We start from the raw sequence: 8,519 nt of genomic DNA on the forward strand, positions 1-8,519 counted from the left end.
GCTCCCTCGGGCCTTCTGTTGGGAGACCCTTGGCCTTGGGTTCCCTGACCCTACACGTGGTTTGCCTTCAGGGTGGATGTGGTGGGTGGCCGTGGCAGATCCTGCCCACGGCCTCCGGTCTCTGGCTGAGGTATGCTTTAGCCCCCACCAGTTTGGGATCCGGTACCCTATTGCCAACTCTTCACCCTGGGGTTGTACTTGGGTTCTCAGAGTTCCTTCTGTCTCCCCCTCTGGGTCTTTCTTGCTCTCCTCTCTCACTCTTGGGCTGGGGCTGCTCTGCTCTTCTGCTCTCTTCCTCTCCTCTGCAAAGACTTCTCACAGACTGACCCTGATCTTAGATGGTGCCCACCTTAAATACTCCCTCTATGTGTGAGCTCAGGTGACCAGCACCCAATGAGCTCCTAACTTTACCCAGGCTGCTCCCCCTATCTGCCCCTACACTACTGGGATGTACCACCCCCCTCCCACTCCAGCCAGGAACAGACTCGGTCGTACCTGCACATTTCTAAGTGGGAGTACCGTTGGTCTGTTCCTCGGAAATGGGATGTGTGTAGTGCATGCAGCTAACTGAGCTCAGTTCCACACTCCATCCTTACCCGGGAGTGGAATATCACACCTCTGGGTTGAGGTGCAATACCCCTGTAGCAGCCGAATCCTCAGGGTGCTACATTCCCCCCTGGTAAATCACAGCACGTCCTCGGGCTGTAAGATATAAAACAACACCAAAACATACAACTTTTGCATAAACAACATAATAAAACATATAAAACAACATATATTAGCAGCATCATAAAACTTTTCATATAAAACTTTCTCGTAGTCGTTTCTTGCTTCTAGCTCCTCCTCCGGACACTGTGCAACGTGTGCCCGGGAAAAGTGCAACAGTTTCTCTAGAAAAATGGTCTTCCTATAAAACCGGTAGGGGGCGCTTTTAGGAAGCGCAACTATTTACAAGGGGATATGGCCGCTCTCAGTCCTCGGCCAGGTATTAGGAAAGGGATGACCGCTCTCAGTCCTCGGTCAGAGGGATTAAGGGAAATACGGGTAACAGTTCAATTTGCTGGTCCCAACGGGGACTATAATAGCAACAACAGTTCACTGTGCCCCGACGGGCAACTATATACAGCTTCTACTCCGCTGTACTCAACGACGACGTCCTCCTGCTCTTTCTTTGTGATTCACTTTAGCTTCAGACCCGTCCGGGTCCTCTTGCTCCTCCTCACACCGCAGCTCCTCCTCCGTCAGGCGATGCACATGGAGGGCGTAGGGTCCTTTGGCACACTTGTGCCGGGTGAAGGTGACCTCGTCCCCTATATACAGGTCACGTCCTCTGTGTCCCTCCGGTAGGTGGGACTCAACGTCTCTCCTGGTCACGAAGACGTCGCCTGGGGTGCGGTGATCTCGGATGAAGCCCCACCCGTGCTGCATATTAAACTTGATCACAGTCCCGGTGGAAGGGGGACCATGAGCTGCACGGGGACTCCTCCTGGCCCGGCTCTTCTGCTCCGCGCTCTTTATTTGGGCTTGTTGTTCCCGGACCCGCCTTTCTCTCCGCTCCCTCTCAAAGACCTCGAGCTGCTGGCGGCAGCACTCTGCACGCTCCGCTGCAGCTGCCCGGGTCTCCTGAGTGAACCCCATGAGATCTTCTCCGGTGGGGTCCCACTCAAACTGTGCCTCCTCTAGCGGGGGCGAGGTCCTTTTTACGGGCTTTGGAACCGGAATCAGGGGTTCGTCTAGGGGTCTCTCTTTCCGGAGTCGGGGATGGTGAAACTCCGGTGGCCAAATAAAGGGCTGCCCATCCGGGCACGTATGTTGGGCGAACAGATCTTCTCCCAGATGCGGCACTCTTGGTTTTATGGGCGCGGTGGTGGTGGCGCCCGGGTTGCCCAGACCTTGCGGCCAGGCCTGGGGCACCTGGAAAGTGAAGGGCACCGTAAGGACGGCGGCGCCCTGGGCTACTTGGCCCTGCGACCAGGCCGGTGGCTCCGCGGAGGTAGGGGGCGCTGTTGGTATTGCGGCGCCCGGGGGTACTAGGCCTTGCGACCAGGCTGGTGGTACTTCCTGCTTGGTCACGCTCGGGGTCGAGGCGTGTGACGTCACAGGGGTCGCGGCTTCCGTTTGAGGCCTAGTCTGCGGCGGTGACGTTGCAGCGACGGGCACGGCAGGGGGTACTTCGGGCTCTGCGACGGGGAGCTGGGGCAGGCACGCGGTTTCCCGGTTTGGGGTAGAGACGTCCCCTTTACCTGCCTCCTTTCGTTCGGCTCCCTTCTCGGCGCCGTCTCCGGCCTTCAGTCCTCCTGCGCCATCCTCAGAGGCGGTCTGTCTCCTCGTCTCGGGTGGCGTGCTCCGCTGACGAGTTCTTGTCTGCTGGACCATCTCACGGCTCCATTCTGCTAACGTCTCTCGCTGCACCCGGGCCATCCTCCGTGCGAGGCCCTCCAGCGCGGTCTGTGCACACTCCCGATCTCGGGGGAGCTGTGCCAAGACCTCCACTAAGCCTAGTGGGGTCGTTGCTTCTAGCAGGCTCCTGACCAACGGGTCGGTGCTGCTCTGCTCTCCTTCCGTTGTCTCCAGCAGGCTCCTGGCCAGCGGGCCGGTGCTGCTCTGCTCTTCTCCCATCTCCGGGTAAGCTTCTTCTGGACTCAGCTCTAGGCTTCTTGTCTCCGGGTGCGCTCTCTCCAGACTGCTCCAGGCGACACCCATCTTTGCTCTCTTCTTCTCAGTCCTCCCACTTCGAGGGCGGTCCCGGGGCCACTTGGTGATTGTCAGCTCCAGGGGCAGTTCTTTCACGCTGACAGACACCTCTAGTATCACAGTCTCTGTTGGTGGGGGCGGTTTCCACTTTTGGCGCCATTTTCGGTCCTGGCCCACGATGGGAGGCGGCCTCTTGCCACCCTCTGGCACGCCCATAATGGCGTCCGCTCTGACAAGGCGGGAAACCTTTGGAAATGGCGGGAATCGTCTCCCAGTGGCGGGAAACTCTGCAGATGGCGGGAAAAAGCTGTTAATGGCGGACAACCGGCGGGAATCGATCTGTGATGGAGTCCGATGGCGGGGACCCTCCGGAACCGGCAGGAGACTTCTTTTTGAGGTAAACTTGTTCTTTTCTTCAGGCACGCAGTACCCAGGTGTTGCGGGCACGTGATCCTGCCGACTACGCCAAAGTTGACGCACCCCCTGGGCCATATTCTTTAGGGGAATACCCGGAGCCGGATCAGATGGGGGTTGTAGTCTCCGAGTGGCTGTGACCCGGTCCGTGCCCAGGGTGTCAAGCTCAGAGTATGTGGCAGTCCTACAGATGTTACAAAGTTCGTTATGTCGACTACGCCACCCGTTGGATTGCGGTCACTACGGCCGCCGCTGCAGCAGGGTCCGCTGAGGCTGATGGTGTTGGTGCAGCTTTAGATAGTATAACCCCCAACGGGAGGGGTATGGCCTCAGGGGGTCAGGTGCAGAGGATGGGGGTTGTGGTGGTGCAGCGTAGATGATAATTAAAGACAGAGTCGGGTTGTGCAGTTCAGGGTGTTTACTTACTGCAGATATTCCGGTCACTCCGGCCTTGAGTGACCACCCGAGCCGTGCTGCGTCCACCAGGTCCTGGATTCAGCCAACCCCCAAGCAAGTCCGGAGCGTGTCCCTGAGCCCTCCTTCTTGTCCTTTCTTCTGGCCGTCCCCACCAGGGATCCACCTAGGTCCAGCTCCCTCGGGCCTTCTGTTGGGAGACCCTTGGCCTTGGGTTCCCTGACCCTACACGTGGTTTGCCTTCAGGGTGGATGTGGTGGGTGGCCGTGGCAGATCCTGCCCACGGCCTCCGGTCTCTGGCTGAGGTATGCTTTAGCCCCCACCAGTTTGGGATCCGGTACCCTATTGCCAACTCTTCACCCTGGGGTTGTACTTGGGTTCTCAGAGTTCCTTCTGTCTCCCCCTCTGGGTCTTTCTTGCTCTCCTCTCTCACTCTTGGGCTGGGGCTGCTCTGCTCTTCTGCTCTCTTCCTCTCCTCTGCAAAGACTTCTCACAGACTGACCCTGATCTTAGATGGTGCCCACCTTAAATACTCCCTCTATGTGTGAGCTCAGGTGACCAGCACCCAATGAGCTCCTAACTTTACCCAGGCTGCTCCCCCTATCTGCCCCTACACTACTGGGATGTACCACCCCCCTCCCACTCCAGCCAGGAACAGACTCGGTCGTACCTGCACATTTCTAAGTGGGAGTACCGTTGGTCTGTTCCTCGGAAATGGGATGTGTGTAGTGCATGCAGCTAACTGAGCTCAGTTCCACACTCCATCCTTACCCGGGAGTGGAATATCACACCTCTGGGTTGAGGTGCAATACCCCTGTAGCAGCCGAATCCTCAGGGTGCTACACAAGCAAGCTAGCAGTATGGTATTGCAGCCTGGGGGTGGGTGGCAGGCTGCACACTTGCGCTTGCATTGCAAGGAATGGGGGAGGTACAATTGAACACTGCCCTGGGATAAGGACTTGCACGGGGATAGTTGCAAGTCTGCATCTTCTGATGCGGCAAAGATAACATCTGATGGGCACACTTTTAGGCAGTGACCTGGGTGTCAGAGATGCTTCCAGGGGTCTTCCCCATGCTGTTCCCATGTCTTTTCAGCACTTTATGCATGTGTCACACAGCACATGACCAGATAACATTGTAAAATGTTAAAATGACATTTCCCGGTTAATGCATTTGTCACGGTTGAAAGCTATACAAAAGTGCAAAAACGCATAAAAAATGCTACTTGTGAACATAGCCCAAGGTGTGGAGGAGTATTTTTGTTTTTGGTTATATATTTTACCTTATACACAAGTCTCTTTACCCTTTAAAGGAATTTCCTTAACATATTTCACAGGAAAACCGTTTCAGTTTCGTTTTTGAACCTTTTTATTGCGAGCCCGTAAATGTGGCTTAATACCTCTGACCACGTTATTGACAGCAGTGACCTGGTGGTCAGAAATGATTCCTGGGGCGATCCCCATGCTGTCACCATGTCTTTTGAGCACTGTCACATTCGTTTTGGGCACTTCTTAGGCTTTCTACAGACTGCCGGGGGTGCCGCCGCAAAAATGCTCGGGTCTCCCATGGACTAACATTGGGCTCGTTACTCGGGTCAAGCACCCGAGTATAACGGTGAGCTCGGCCCGAGTTTCGAGCACCCAAACATTTTAGTGCTCGCTCAACACTAGTTGTAAAATGTTAAAATGACATTTCCCGGTGAATGCATTTGTCTTAAAAAATAACATAAAAGGAAAAAAAGTAGGATCTTTCTTTAGCATAAAAAACAGAGTCGCCAATGTAACCTCAATGTAATCACATTGTTCAGCTCCTGCACCTCCTCCTCCATCTCCGAAATGACCACATCAGTCACAAGCTGAAAGCACTGCAGCACTGCCTTGGCCAAGCGACAACAGGCTGTGCTGAAGATAACATGCTTAATGCTTAGGTGACAAACCGCACAATGCTGAACAGTTGTGGACAGCTCTGAAAGAGCAGGCAGATCTGTGGCTCTCACCGCTGAACATACAGCCAGGCATGGTTGTGTGTGAGAATGGGCGGAACCTGGTGACGGAGAAATGACAGTCGGAGTAGATACGGTTTCCCTTTATGCCAGTCGTTTCACCGAGCTAAAGAATATGGCTGTGGTGAAATACAACTCCCACTGAGAAGCTGTTTCAGATTGAAAAACATTGTGCCCACCAGAGGATTTGATTCTGAGGGCTCAACTTTCTCCTCCACTCAAGAGCCCCATAGCAGCTGAAAAGTTAGCGCTATCATGAACTCTCCTGATGTAGAAGCCAGGGCACACCAGAGGATTCTCTGGTGGGACTGTCCAACCCTGCCGAGAAGCAGTCCTGGCTAAGAAAAGTGTGTGGGAAGTTTCCCGGACACACTGTGGCTACTTTTTTTACTGAGGTAAACACGGGGAGAGCATACAAAATACTTGCAGATGTTGTACTTGTTGGGATTTGCACCCAGGATCCCAGCGCTGCAAGGCTTCATTGCACTGCTAACCACTAGTGTTAAACGAGCATGCTCGACACTGCTCGGTACTCGCCCGAGCATCTCACTACTCGGGATGTTTGGCGAGCACCGAGCATTTCTGGGTTACTCGGACGGGAGCTCGGGTCTCCGCCCTGCATGTTTGGCGCTCTTTACAGAGCCAATGAACATGCAGGGATTGCCAACCAGTCACTGTAAAGCTACAGCCATGTTGGTTGTTGGCATTACAGTGATTGGCTGGCCGCACAGCGTCACCTCGAGTATTTAAAACATCTTGGACACAGTCGCCCGGGATCAGAAAGTGTAGGGTCAGTGCTGCTGAGTTAGGGAGAGATATATACAGTGGTGGCCAAAAGTATTGGCACCCCTGCAATTCTGTCAGATAATACTCAGTTTCTTCCTGAAAATGATTGCAATCACAAATTCTTTGGTATTATTATCTTAATTTGTCTTCAATGAAAAAACACAAAAAGAATTGTCCTAAAGCCAAATTGGATATAATTCCACACCAAACCTAAAAAAGGGGGTGAACAAAAGTATTGGCACTGTTTGAAAAATCATGTGATGCTTCTCTAATTCGTGTAATTAACAGCACCTGTAACTTACCTGTGGCACCTAACATGTGTTGGCAATAACTTAATCACACTTGCAGCCAGTTAACATGGATTAAAGTTGACTCAACCTCTGTCCTGTGTCCTTGTGTGTACCACATTGAGCATGCATGGAGAAAAGAAAGAAGACCAAAGAACTGTCTGAGGACTTGAGAAACCAAATTGTGAGGAAGCATGAGCAATCTCAAGGCTACAAGTCCATCTCCAAAGACCTGAATGTTCCTGTGTCTTCCGTGCGCAGTGTCATCAAGAAGTTTAAAGCCCATGGCACTGTGGCTAACCTCCCTAGATGTGGACAGAAAAGAAAAATTGACGAGAGATTTCAACGCAAGATTGTGCGGATGGTGGATAAAGAACCTCGACTAACATCCAAACAAGTTCAAGCTGCCCTGCAGTCCGAGGGTACAACAGTATCGACCCATACTATCCGTCAGCGTCTGAATGAAAAGGGACTGTATGGTAGGATACCCAGGAAGACCCAACTTCTTACCCCGAGACATAAAAAAGCCAGGCTGGAGCTTGCCAAAACTTACCTGAGAAAGCCTAAAACGTTTTGGAAGAATGTTCTCTGGTCAGATGAGACAAAAATAGAGCTTTTTGGGAAAAAGCATCAACATAGAGTGTACAGGAACAAAAAGGAGGCATTCAAAGAAAAGAACACGGTCGCTATAGTCAAACATGGCGGAGGTTCCCTGATGTTTTGGGGTTGTTTTGCTGTCTCTGGCACTGGACTGCTTGACCGTGTGCATGGCATTATGAAGTCTGAAGACTACCAACAAATTTTGCAGCATAATGTAGGGCCCAGTGTGAGAAATCTGGGTCTCCCTCAGAGGTCATGGGTCTTCCAGCAGGACAATGACCCAAAACACACTTCCAAAAGCACTATAAAATGGTTTGAGAGAAAGCACTGGAGACTTCTAAGGTGGCCAGCAAAGAGTCCAGACCTGAATCCCATAGAACACCTGTGGAGAGATCTCAAAATGGCAGTTTGGAGAAGGCACCCTTCAAATATCAGGGACCTGGAGCAGTTTGCCAAAGAAGAATGGTCTACAATTCCAGCAGAGCATTGTAAGAAACTCATTGATGGTTACTGGAAGCGGTTGTTCGCAGTTATTTTGGCTAAAGGTTGTGTAGCCAAGTATTAGGCTGAGAGTACCAATACTTTTGTCTGGCCCATTTTTGGAGTTTTGTGTGAAATGATCAATGATTTGATTTTTGCTTCATTCTCTTTTGTGTTTTTTCCTTGCAAGCAAATTAAATGAAGATAATAATACAAAAGAATTTGTGATTGCAATCATTTTCAGGAAGAAACTGAGTATTATCTGACAGAATTGCAGGGGTGCCAATACTTTTGGCCACCACTGTAGTGCAAAATAGGTAGTGTAGGGTCTCTAAAGCCTGACAAATCAAACAAACAGTCCTTCTCAGGACTAATATCCATCCCAGATATCAGGCAGGCAGGCAGGCTGTATAGGAGACGCAGTGGTTATACCAAGAAACACTGCATTACAGTCCTGTGTGGTGCTGCTCAAATTGCTAGACTTAGTCCCAGGTCTCGGGGGCTAGGAAAAATCCTTTTTTTTTCATCTAAATCCTCTTTTTTTTTTTTTCTCAGTCAAACAGTACAAATACCCGTCTTATTAACCTTTGGGTGTTTTTTCCCTCCTTAAAAAACAATTGAGTGTGTCTGTGAGTGTTCAGACACAAATATATCTGTTTAAAAGATTCTGGTGTAGGCCAGATAACTAGAACTGTGGTTTTGCAGTTTCACGGTTCAAATCTCTGTATTATCCAGCTTTTTGCCTTTTTTCCGTAAAAAAAACCAGTAATAGTGTCTCCTTGACTGTTCAGACAAAAATATATCTGTTTAAAAGATTCTGGGGTAGGCCAGATAACTAGAAC

The sequence above is a fragment of the Phyllobates terribilis genome, unplaced genomic scaffold (genome assembly GCF_046119375.1).
Source record: "Phyllobates terribilis strain yellow unplaced genomic scaffold, ASM4611937v1 Scaffold_5__5_contigs__length_657084704, whole genome shotgun sequence".
Classification (NCBI taxonomy): Eukaryota; Metazoa; Chordata; class Amphibia; order Anura; family Dendrobatidae; genus Phyllobates; species Phyllobates terribilis.